Source organism: Manis pentadactyla, chromosome X (assembly GCF_030020395.1).
Source record: "Manis pentadactyla isolate mManPen7 chromosome X, mManPen7.hap1, whole genome shotgun sequence".
NCBI lineage: Eukaryota > Metazoa > Chordata > Mammalia > Pholidota > Manidae > Manis > Manis pentadactyla.
The window spans coordinates 110606305-110620255 of NC_080038.1; positions in this window are offsets into that span (position 1 = coordinate 110606305).

A 13951-nucleotide genomic window follows, 5' to 3' on the forward strand; every position below is an offset into this window, starting at 1 on the left:
AAGTTAGACATGAAAGTGAGGCAGGGTGTGATGGTGGAAGGGAAGACAAGAGAGGAAACAGGAGCTTTATGACACGTATGAAGACTGTGACCCCAGGTGACTTGCAGGTCTTGGACCTCAGCCTCACTGCCCACAGCACCATTCACTGGTTTATTCTCTCCTTAACAACCCAGTCACAGAGTGATTTTCTGGTGAAAACAGAAGCTCACACCCCAGCTCATGGTCTTTGGGCAGCCTCTCTTCAGGCCTAACTCACTGGGCACTCACCTGCCGCTCTATTTCCACTACCAACATGCCCCTCTTTCCTGGCCCTAAGAAGTTCACTTATATGTAGCAATTATTGAGCCAAAGTAAGTATTTGTGACCCTCCTGACTTCACCCTGGTGCTAGAATCATTGCAATTACATGGGGGGGAGCCAAGATTCACATGTGAAAAACAATTCAGCACCCTTGGAAATCTATGTGAGAGTTGGTACCGTGCACTGAAAGGATGCAGACCCAAGGAGTGAGTGCAGTCAGGTTGGAGCACATAGAGGAAGATGTCCCCAGAGAAGGAATTTATGAGCAAGGGAGAAGGCTGGGAAACTGGAAAGAAAGGAGTGCTGGGCAAAGAAGCTGCCTATGCAAAAAGCATGACAAAATCCGTTTGCAAAGGGTTTTTCAAGGTGTGTGTGTGTGTGTGTGTGTGTGTGTGTGTGTGTGTGTGTGTGTTATATGCATTGCATGTGCTCTTTGATTATTGCCAAATGGTTTGGATTATCTAGAGAGCTGCTGCCCTATGCATATGCAGATAATTGAAAGGTTGCTCTACCTATGGTAACTACCAGGACAGTAATGTGGGATGTAGGTGCTCCTAAGGCTCTGTTTGGGCTTTCTTTAGCTTCCTAGGAAGCATGTGTATCTTTTATCGGGACTCAGCATAAGAGGGGAAAGGGGAGGGGAGTTCATGCTACTTTCTTCAGAGGGCAGGAATCAGCTCTTACTGCTTTCACATGCAATCATTTACCAACTCTGGTTTCTCACTGCAATTCCCAATAGTCTTGTCTCTGGAAGGCTTCTTGCCAGCACAGTGATGCTGTACTGGCAGTGAAGGGCCCAGGCAAGGGAGTTGCTGAGGGGGCTGACATTAGAAAGTCTCAGTAGTATACTGAATAGCACCACCCAAGGACCAGAAAACTCTGGAATCCTTGTCTTGGCTCTGCTATGAGTTAGCTCTGTGGGCTTGGGTAAGTCACTCACACTCTCTGAGGCTCAGCAGGAAAATGAGGGGACCACACTAATTAGCATCTCCCAAAACGTATTCAGAGGGGTACTTTTGCATGAAGAAAGGATCTGAAGTCTAGTCAATCCGGGAAATGCTGCATTAGACAAAGTTTAGGGGTCTAATTTCCAACAAGATTTTCCTGAAACATCAACATGCCTATGTATAGGGTGAAGCTCCAAGAAACAGGGCAACACTATCGTCTCCCAAGCACTCACTATGTTTTGGGTATCAATGAGAAAGGAATAAGGTATAGTTCTGTCTCTTAGCTACTGTCCCCCACATCAAGGCTATAGGCAGGCCCTCGTTAGCATCCCCTTTAGCAACCGTCACAGTGCAAGGCATGCAGTAACACACCAGAAAAAACCGAGTCCATGGAGGGGTGCAGAATACCAACACAGCTTGTCACACCCCTTAAACTGAGACCACCGAGCAGAGTCATCCTTCAGCATCCTATAATTTAAACACTGGTCCTTATTGCGGTTGATGGAAACTGTAAATAATGTAGGTAAATTTCTTAGCATAGGATCTGGCATGTAGCAAGTGCTAATAAGTGTGAGCTAGTATTGGGGAAATAATAATTACTTGTTTTACTAAGACCAGATTTAATTCTATTTGTAGAACTGATCTATCAGTTCTTTCTGTCTATCTATATAGATAAAAAGAAGCAGTCCTGTATCTAAAACTCAATAGTGAACTCTAAAATATACAAGAGTAAAAGCAGGAGCCAGAATGGGGTGGACAGAAAGAAGACTGTACGACTGTTTGATAGAAAATAACTGCCTTAGCAATTTCAGTTTCGGATGATGTGGGCAATTTCTGGTCTACTACGATGGACCCATATAGGGTCATGGTTGGGACAAACACAGCAATTCCACCTAGAGATAGAAAGAATAAAGCATAAAGATGCAACGGGAAACATACCTTTCCCCATGTTCCCACCTTTCATTTTTTTAAACTAATTTCTACGATCTAAAGTATTTAAAATGATGTTTGACTTCATGCAACTATTATGGGACTCAATGTGGAAGTTCTAGAAAGTATATAATACACAGTAGGCTGGCATTATGATCTATACTTTGCCCTCAGGCCTCTCTCAGTCTCCCCACCCCAAAATGATTTCTAAAATCTATGAATTAGTGAGACTTGTGTAATGTAAAATCCTCATTACTATACTATGCTAATTACTGTAATCAGTGTTTTGCTGGAAAACATTTACCAACTGGGTCTCTGGAGGAAATGCCCTTATGTGCAGTATTTCCCAATTTTGTAGTGTAAATAGTCTCACCACAGTCAGTTTCAAGCTATCAGCATGACATTTGGGAAGAGATGGACACAATCTCCCAAGCTGGTATGAGCCAGCTCCAACTGGCTGAATAATTCCTGCCCAGTGAGGACCTCTCACAAGTAGGAAGAAGCATGCTACATTTAGACATTGCAGGCATTGCCATTTTTTTCACAGAAGGAACAAGATTTATTGATTCTTGGCACATGGATCTTCTTCAGGCCCTTGGAAAGGGCAACAACTTTATGCTCAGAGTGTTTAGAAACATAGTGATTGTCACCCCTCTTGCTTCCAGATCCTAGATTGCAAGGGAGGAGGGCAAACCTGCTTCTCCCAGACCAGAAAAGACATAGAGGAAAAAATCAACAGCTGGTAGCTCCATTTGTGGCACAATCTACAAACACTTAATAACTGAATAAAAACACTTCTGATAAACTCTGCAAGCTATAAAACTAAAAATAATCCTTATATGATCAAGCAAAATTATGCACGAACACGTGCTTATGTTCCTAAATTAACAAGTGACTAGTGACTTTAGAACTCTAACAGGTGCTAAAGATTAACTATGCATATTTCCCATTTCCCCCCAATTTTCCATTTTTTCTGAGCAAAAACAACAAATGATTTCCCCAAGAAGATTCAAAATACCATAAGCAGTGTGTGTCTCTTTCATCCATTGGCACTAGAAGGAAAAGAATGTTTCCATTCCTCCCTGGAGGGTAACTCTGAGTATGCAGATGGTATAATTTTGTTGGTGGAGAGTTGAGAGGCACCAAGAGATGTTAACCACCATACATGGTGGGTTGGCTCCAATTGACCTAGAGGCAGAGACTTGGAAGTGGGACATGGCCTTACTGAGCAATCCATTGCCAAACAATCAATGTCAGCTGTAAGAGTCCACATCTTAGGCTTAGGAGACCTGCCCATCCCCAACCACACCAGACCCCAGGTATGGAGATGAACCCTGGGAATGAGATATAAACCTGAGAACTGTCCACGTGCTATGTTACTTGTGAAACCTTAATGGAACCTGATACAGTTGCCATATATTCAAGTATATAAATTGGCCTTTCAAGCTTTCTTCTGTAAAGGGTTTCCTTAAATTGCCAGCTGCTGAGCCCTGCACAGTCTGGTTTTCAAAAGCAAGGAAAAGTGCAACAGATAGATAGACCTAGACAGCAGGTACAGGTCAAAACCCACCTTGGTATCCATCAATCTTTATGTAGGTCACCTATGCACTGGGTAACTTGTGCCCCACAAGGTACAGCAGTGGTGGCCAGTGAGGTGATATCTGGGAGCTGACAGCTGTCTGGACTTCTCCTATAACAAAGCCATTGATTTCCCTGCCCAAGCCCAGCAACTGTGTATTCCTAAACAAGCAGTAGCTTTCAACATCCTCATCCAAGGAGGGCCTGCATTGTGTCACATGCCAGAAAAAAGCCCATGGAAAGCAGTGTTTCCCTCCTGAGAAGAAAAAGTGTTTTTTCCTTTCTAAATCCAATGAAGAAATCATAGTTTCCGGGTTGTATATTTGCTTATCCACCAAGCACACAGGCAGCCATCTGGGTTGAACTTACTGAGCTTTAGAAATGCATCACATATGGCAGGGTGGAGATAAAGATAACAGAGTAGGAAGACAAGGTGGAAACCTCCTCCCAAAAACACGTAAAACATGAAAATACAGCAAATACAACTAAACCTGAAAATGACCTGAAGACTGCAGGACCGACTACCTACATCTGCGGAAGAAGAGAAAACCTCACAGAAAAGGTTAAAGTGGCAAAGCCAGACTGAGCAGGACCCAAGCCCTCCTCCAACCCCAGCCCACAGGCAAGAGAAAGAGGAACAGAGCAGAGAGGGAGTAGGAGAACAGGATCACTGAACACCTGGCCCTTGAGATCTGCTCCAGGAGCATGAGCCCACATTACATGGTATTCTGGTGATTAGTAAGGCTGGACAAAAAATGCAGGCAGAACACTAAGGGAGAATGAGAACCTGGCTGCTTGGGGAGAACAGGCACACTACACCTGTCCACCTGACACAGAAGCAAGGCAGACAGTTTGAAAGACTTCCCAACACTGGGACGGGTGCCAGAGGGGCGAGTGTCGGACAGAGCTCACTTCCCAGGGGGAAGCTCAGGGGCACAGTACCTCCCCAGACAGCCCCCAGCCCCACATATCATGAACTCCCAGGAGCCTTAGATGCTTCATCCCAGTTGCTGGCCATAGAGAAGTGAGGGTCCTCCCTGCATGCATGGCCACCAGACAACCCACCTGGCCCAGCAATAATGTCAGATTTTGCTGCCAGGTAGGCAGAGGGAGACCCTCCCAGCTTTCTCAGGTCTGTTTCAGCCCAACCAGGGAGGTGCCTACAGGAGTGAGCCCCAAGAGCTCCTTCCTCCCCATGGGTGTCCAATCTGGGTGCTGCATATTGGGCCTGGGCAAAGCCACACATCAGCCCACCTATTCCTTTAACCCTTCAGGCCTCACCACTGCTGCAGGCCAAGCATAGGGCAGCCCTGCCCACAGCAACTCCAGCAGAGACTTCTGCGCTGATAACAAAGGTGTGGCCAAAGCAAAGTGCCCACCTAGAATCAGGCCACTACCAGCCAGACAGAAAGGTGGGCCCTCCCACTGCATGCCATCAGCAGGGCTCTCACACTGAACAGTAAAAAAAGGAGTCTCTATCTTCTGGGCTCTAGAGGGCACCTCCTTCATAAAGCTATTACTCCATAGGTCAGGAAGCAGCAGAGCCATCTAATACAAAGGAAGAAACACAGGAACCCTGACAAAATGAGGAGGCAGAGGAGCATGTTCCAAACAAAGCTACAATACAAGACACCAGAAAGAGAGCTAAGTGAAACAGAAATCACCACTTTATCTTCTCGATAAAGATTTCAAAAAAAAAAGTCATAAACATGCTCATGGATCTACAGAAAAATATTCAAGGTCTCAGGGAGGACTGCAACAAAAAGGTAGAAGGCCTGCAAAAGAGCCACTGAGAGCTGAAAAATACAGTAATCTGAAATGAAACATACAATGGAGGGATTTAACAGCAGATTATCACAGCTTGAAGAAGCTGTACATGAAATGGAAATTAGGGAACAGGAAAACAATGAAGCTGAAAAAACAGACAGAAAAAAGGCTCTCTAGGAATGAAAAAATAATAAGAGACCTGTGTGACTAGTCCAAACAACAATATTCACATAGTAGGGGTACCAGAAGGGGAAGAGGGAGACAAAGGGATAGAAAGTCTCTTTGAGGAAATAATAGTTGAAAACTTCCCCAATCGGAGAAAGGAACAAACATTCAATGTCATTGAAGGACAGAGAGCCCTGAACAAAAGGAACCCCAGGAAGACAATACCAAGACATATAGTAATTAAAATGGCACAGATCAAGGATAAGGAGAGACTGTTGAAAAGAGCCAGAGAGAGAAAAGAGATTACTTATAAAGGAAATCCCATCAGGCTATCAGAAGACTTCTCAGCAGAAACTTTACAGGCCAGAAGGGAGTGGCATGATATATTTAAAGTAATGAAACAGAAGGAACACCAACCAAGAATTCTCTATCCAGAAAGATTATCATTTAAATTTGAAGAAGGGATTAAACCATTTTCAGATAAACAAAAGTTGAAGGAAATCACTAACACTAAGCGAGTCGAGAGGATATGTTAAACAGGGCTGCTATTAATGGAAATATTCCAAAGGCTAAATAGCATCCACCAGTGAAAATAAACTGACAGTAAAGGTGGTAGACCAATTAATTACCAAGCAAGTACAAAATTAAAATGAAAGAAGCAAAATCAACTACTCAAAAATCAGTCCAGAGATACATAACAAGTGCAGATTCAGACATCTAATATGTAAAGTGTGGAAGACAAAGAAGAAAAAATCTACATTTAGATTGCATTTGAAATATAGTAGTCAGCAATTTAAGATAGGCTGTTATAGAGTAAGGAAGCTATCCTTGAACCTTTGGTAACCACAGAACTAAAGCCCACAGTAGATACACAAAAAAGATGAAAGAAGAAAGAAACAAAGAAAGAGAGAAAGAAAGGGAAGGAGGAAGGAAGGAAAGAAGGAATGAATGAAGGAAGAAAAAGATACAATGACAACACTAATTAAATCCATCAAATACCAAGAGAAGACTATGAGAGATGAAAAATGAAACAGAGAGGAGATATGAAAACAACCACAAAACAATTAATAAAATGGCAATAAGTACATATGAATCAATAATCACCTTAAATGTAAATGAACTGAATGCACCAGTCAAAAGACATAGAGTGGCAGAATGGATAAAAGGAGCAAGACCCATCTAAATGCTGCATACAAGAGAATCATCTCAGACCCAAAGACATATACAGACTAAAAGTGAAGAGATGGAAAAAGGTACCTCATGCAAATAATAGGGAGAAAAAGCTGGAGTAGCAGTACTCATATCAGACAAATAGATTTCAAAACAAAGACCGTAACAAGAGACAAAGAAAAATGTTACATAATGATAAAGGGGTCAGTCCAACAACAGGATATAACCATTATAAATATCTATGCACCCAATATAGGAGCACCTAAATATGTAAAGCAAATACTAACAGAATTAAAGGGGGAAATAGACTGCAACATATTCATTTCAGAAGATTTTAACATGACACTCAGATCAATAGACAGATCAACCAGACAGAAAATAACTAAGAAAAGAGAGGCACTGAACAATACACTAGATCAGATGGACTTAACAGATATACACAGGGCATTCCACCCAAAAGCAGCAGGATGCACATTCTTCTTAAGTGTACATGGAACATTTTCCAGAATAGATCACATATGAGGCCACAGAAAGAGCCTCAATCAATTAAAAAAGATTGAAATTGTTTCAAGCAGCTTCTCAGAGCACAATGGTATGAAACTAAAAATAAATTACACAAAGAAATTAGTTCAACCATTGTGGAAAGCAGTATGGAGGTTCCTCAAAATGCTCAAAATAGAAATACCATTTGACCCAGGAATTCCACTTCTAGGAATTTACCCTAAGAATGCAGCACTCCAGTTTGAAAAAGACAGATGCACCCCTGTGTTTATAGCTGCACTATTTACAATAGCCAAGATATGGAAGCAACCTAAATGTCCATCGGTAGATGAATGGATAAAGAATATGTGGTACATAACACAATGGAATATTACTCAGCTATAAGAAAAAAACAGATCCTACCATTTGCAACAACATGGATGGAGCTAGAGGGTATTATGCTCAGTGAAATAAGCCAGGCGGAGAAAGACAAGTACCAAATGATTTCACTCATCTGTGAAGTATAAGAACAAAAGAAAACTGAAGGAACAAAACAGCAGCAGAAGCACAGAACCCAAGAATGGACTAACAGTTACCAAAGGGAAAGGGACTGGGGACGATGGGTGGGAAGGGAGGGATAAGGGCGGGAAAAAAGAAAGGGGGCATTATGATTAACATGTATAGTGTGGGGGGCATGGGGAGGGCTGTGCAACACAGAGAAGACAAGTAGTGATTTTACAGCATCTTACTATGTTGATGCACAGTGACTGTGAACGGGTACGTGGGGGGGACTTGGTGAGGGAGGGAGCCTAGTGAATATAATGTCCTTCATGTAATTGTAAATTAATGATACCAAAATAAAATTTAAAAATAAATAAATAAATAAATTACACAAAGAAAATGAAAAATCCTATAAACACACAGAGGCTGAGCAACATGCTTCTAAATAAGCAATGGATCAACAACCAAAATTAAAACAGAAATCGAGCAAATCATGGAGACAAATAAAAATAAAAACTCAACAGCCCCAAACCTGTGGAAGGCAGTGAAGGCAGTTCTAAGAGGAAATACATAGCAATATAGGCTTACCTCAAAAAACAAGAACAATCTCAAATAAATAGTCTAGCCTCACAAGTAAAGAAACTAGAAAAAGAAGAACAAATGAAGCCAAAGTTACTAGAAGGAGGGACATAATAAGGTCAGAGCAGAAATAAAGAAAATAGAGAAGAATAAAACAATAGAGAAACATCAGTAAAACCAGGAGCTGGTTCACTGAGAAAATAAACAAAATAGATTAACTTCTAGCCAGACTTATCAAGAAAAAAAGAGAGTGTACACACATAAACAAAATCAGAAATGAAGAAGGAATAATCACAATGGACACCACAGAAAGACAAAGAATTGTTAGAGAATACTACAGAACACTATATGCCAATAAAGTGGACAACCTAGAAGAAATGGATGACTTTCTAGAAAAATACAACCTTCCAAGACTGGCCCAGAAAGAAACAGAAAACCTGAACAGACCAAGTACCAGCAATGAAATTGAATTGGTAAACAAAAAACGATGTAAAAACAAAACACCAGGTTGACATGGCTTCACAGCCAAATTCTAACAAACATTTAAAGAAGAGCTGATGCTCATCCTTCTTAAAGCATTCCAAAAGGTAGAAGTGGGACTACTTCCAAACTCATTCTATGAGGCCCGCATCACTCTTATAGCAAAACCAGGTAAAGACACCACAAAAAAGGAAAATCATAGACCAATATCCCTGATGAACACAGATGCAAAAATCCTCAACAAAATATTAGCAAACCAAATTCAAAAATACATAAAAAGATCATCCATCATCAACAAGTAGGATTTATTCCAGGGATGCAAAGAAGGTACAATATTCATAAATCAATCAATATCATACTGTACATTAATAAAAAGCAGGATAAAAATCACATGATCATGTCAATAGATGCTGGAAAAGCATTTGACAAAATTCGACATCCATTCATGATAAAAACCTCAACAAAATGGGTATTGAGGGAATGTACCTCAACATAATAAAGGCCGTATATGACAAACCCATATGTACTTAATAGCAAAAAGCAGAAAGTTTTTCCTCTAAGATCAGGAACAAGACAAGGATGCCCACTCTCCTCACTTTTATTCAACATAGTACTGGATGTCCTAGCCATGGCAATCAGAGAACACAAAGAGAAAAAAGGCATCCAAATTGGTAAGAAAGCAGTTAAACTGTCACTTTATGTACATGACATGATAGTGTACATAGAAAACCCTAAAGAATCCACTAAAAAACTACTAGAACTAATAACTGAATTCTGAAACATTACAGGATACAAAATTAATACACAGAAATCTCCTATATACTATATATACTCCTATATACTAAAAATGAACTAGCAGAAAGAGAAATCAGGAAAACAATTCCATTTACAATTGAATCAAAAAAATAAAATACCTAGGAATAAACCTAACCAAGGAGGTGAAACATTCCCTATCAAAATACCAACAGCATTTCTCAATGAACCAGACCAAATAGTTCTAAAATCCATATGGAACCACAAAAGACCCCAAATAGCCAAAGCAATCCTGACAAAGAAGAACAAAGCTGGGAGGATTATGCTCCCTGACTCCATATTCTGCTACACAGCTACAGTGATCGAAACAGTTTGGCACTGGCACAAGAACAGACCCATAGATCAATGGAACCGAATAGAGGGCCCAGATACAGACACACACATATATGGTCAATTAATATATGATAAAGGAACCATGACATACAATGGGGAAAAGATAGCCTCTTCAACAACGGTGTTGGCAAAACTGGACAGCTACATGCAAGAGAATGAAACTGGATTATTGTTTAACCTCATACACAAAAGTAAACTCAAAATGGATCAAAGACCTGAATGTAAGTCATGAAAGCATAAAACTCTTAGAAGAAAACATGGGCAAAAATCTCTCAAATATGAGCATGAGCAATTTGTTCCTGGACATATCCCCTTGTGCAAGGGAAATAAAATAAAAAATGAACAAGTGGGACTACATCAAACTAAAATGTGTCTCTACAGCAGAAGACAACATCAGCAGAACAAAAAGGCATCCCCCAGTATGGAAGAATATATTTGTAAATGACTCATCTGGTAAAGGGTTAACATCCAAAATATATAATGAACTCATATGCCTCCCCACCCAAAAAACAAATAACCTGATTTAAAAAATGGGTGGAGTGCCTGAACAGACATTTCTCCAAAGAAGAAATACAAGTGGCCAACAGGCAAATGAAAAGATTCTCCACATGTAATGTAAATTAAATGTAAATTAAAACTACAATGATATATCACCTCGCACCAGTTAGGGTGCCTACTATTCAAAAGACAAGAAAAAACATGCTGGTGAGGATGTGGAGAAATGGGAACCCTCCTACAGCGTTGGTGGGACTGTAAATTGGGACAGCCGTTGTGGAAAGCAGTTCTTCAAAAAATGAAAAATAGAAATACCATTTGACCCACAAATTCCACTCCTAGGAGTGTATCAGAAAAAAAAAATCCCTGAATCAAAAAGGCATATGCACCCCTATGTGTATCACTGTACTATTTGCAATAGTCAACATATGGAAGCAACCTAAGTGTCCATCGATAGATGAATAGATAAAGTAGATGTTGTACATAGACACCATGGAACATTATTCAGCCGTAAATAGAAAAGAAATCCTCCCATTTGCCACAACATAAATGGATCTAGAGGGTATAATGCTTAGTGAAATAAGCCAGGTGGAGAAAGATAAATACCATAAGATTTCAATTATTTGTGGAGTATAAAAACAAAGCAAAACACATGGAACAAAATAGCAGTGGACCCATAGACTCTGAGAAGAGACTAGTGGTTACCAAGGTGGAGGGGCTAGGGAGGGTTGGGGGTGTGGGGAAGGGGATAAAGGGGCCCGATAATATGTAATCACAATATAAGCTGGTCATGGGGATGATAGTACAGCATGGAGAATACAGTTAACAATTCTGTAACATCTTACTATGTTGATAGATAGTAACCGTACTAGAGGGATTGAGTATTTCCTTATATGGGTAACTGTTGTGCCACCGTGTTGTATATTTGAAACCAACATAAGATTGTATATCAACAATACTTTAACAAAAAAAAGTCACCATCCCGACTTCCAAGAAAAGATTTTCTTTTGTTTGTTCCATCAAGGTGTTCATGATTTTGTATAGAATCTTCTATAGAATTTATGGCTCTTAACCTTTCTTATAGGCCACTAATACTTTGATAATTTAATTCTCCCTCACAAATATGCACATATGTATATATACAGAAAGTCCCATATAGTTTAGGAGATATTCATGGTTTCTGCCCACTGTGGTGTGGATGGGTATAAATAATATTAATAATAATCAAGATTTTCTGAGTCTTTACTATGTGGCAAACACTCTTCTTAACTCATCAAATTATTTCCCTTTGCTTGGATTCCATACTTAGTAAGTAACTTTGGATTAAAATGTGGATTCCTATAATGGTCTGCATATAGTGAGAGAAAGCACTGGTCACAAGAACCTCAAGTGTAGTTCCATTTTTCATTATCACTAAACTGGCCCTCTATAATCTTTCCAAAAAAATGTATCTCATAATGATGACTTTGTTCTCTTGTACTGTTGCTTAGAAAGAAAACATTTCTCACTAGTCTTTCTTCCCTTTAACATCCAAACAGTCTCCTTGTTCTGGAACTATCAGTGACGAGTTCTACAAATGTACCCATATGTTTGGTCTTTAAAAAAAACCTTGAGAGCACAGAAAAGGCATTTCCTCACATCTGCTCTTCATCAAAATGCACTGTATTGTCACCTTCTTTTGTAGACATCTGTCTAGCTCCTATCCAAAAAGATAGGTCGATGATTTGGTCATTGGGGCTGCCTGGAGGAGAAGGCCTATCATTCATTTATTTCACAATTCACTGATGAGATATTCTTGAGTTAAGTAATTCCTCTTTCTGAGACTCAATACTGAACAATAGTGACACAGGAGTAAAATCCAAGCCATGCCCTCAAGGACCCATGCACCAGGCTCAGTATCCCCTGTCCCAAATCATCCGTGAAGTCAGGCCTCCAGGAGCCCACAAAGTGTTTCCCCTCTCTTGGTCCTTGCAGACCAAGTCTTCTGCACCATACACTCCTAAGGAAAACTGAGCAAAAACTAAAGACTAACCCAGTGAACTGTTAAAGGTACTTCTGTCTTTAAATTCAATTTCCCATTTTATATCTTATGATTTTTGCTGTGTGTGTGTGAGTAAAGCATATCATTGTTTAGTGACTTTTGCTTCTTTTTCTATTATTCCACTCATGGTCACCTATCACACATAGGTGGCACCACAGTTTAGGGAATGGATACACATATGAATAAATTTTGCAAAGAGAAATTTTGTAAATTGAATCCTACTTAACAGAAGCCGCTGGTGGAATCTTATTTTTACCCCCTCTTTACTCGTCAAATTACAAATTTGTCTGTTGGTTAAATCTGCATTCCTATCTATGGTCAAACCGCAGCTGAATCTCTCAGATCATGGTCTGCTCTGATTTTTTTTCTGATTAAGCAGAAATACTTCCCCTGCCTTAGTGAGTAAAACCTGGTAACCATCCCCCAAAAAAGGCTGCAGGCCCTCAGACAAACCTTTTAACTATCAGAGTTGGAGATGAAAGAGAAGAGATTAGAGGAATGAAAAATAAATATGGACTGAGTCTGATGTTATTAGACATTTGTTGCAAACGTGTTTGCTTTTGGCTAGACCCTTTTCCCCAGGAGTTCAACATGGTACCCAGGTTAAGCTGTAATTAGCAAGATTTAGTGGGTTACTTACCCTCATCACTGGACTCCAGAACTTTCAGACTGCCAGAAACTTGACTTAGTGATTCAGACATGTCAGGATCACTAAAGTAGAATATAGAGTGGAAAATCAGAAGATATCATTGGTATCCAAGACATAACACAATCATTTTACCCTACCTCTTACCCTCCAGTGAGATTCTAAAACTGTTCAAGAAAAGATATCCAAAGGGAATTGCCGTTAGAGAGAGTTACCCTTCCTCAACAAAACATATGACTCCATGATGTGAAATGTCTAGAACAGGCAAATACGTACACAGCAAGTGCTGCTTAGGGCAAAGAGCATGAGCTTTTGTTTGTTTTTTAGTCATAGAATACAGATGATGAAAGTGGTCTGAATTAACTGTGGTGATGATTGCACAAATCCTTGAAAATGTTAACAAGTATTGAATTGTACACTTTCAATGTGTAAAGGGTATAGCATGTGAATTATATCTCCATGAGGCTGTTACCAAAGAAATTGAAGACAAATGTAAAACACCGGATCTATTGTTTTGTGTTGGGGCCCATTAGCTTGGAGGTCCATTCCTAGTCATGGGTATGCCTGGAGAGGAAAAATTCTGTTGGTAAGCCATTAAGGAAAAGATTGAGGTATCTGACGATATAAAAGTGTAAAACTTTTAAGCAAAACAAGAGTCAACAGAAGAATAACAAACTAAGAAACAATATTTGCAACAAATATACATACAGAGCCAATTTTTTTCATT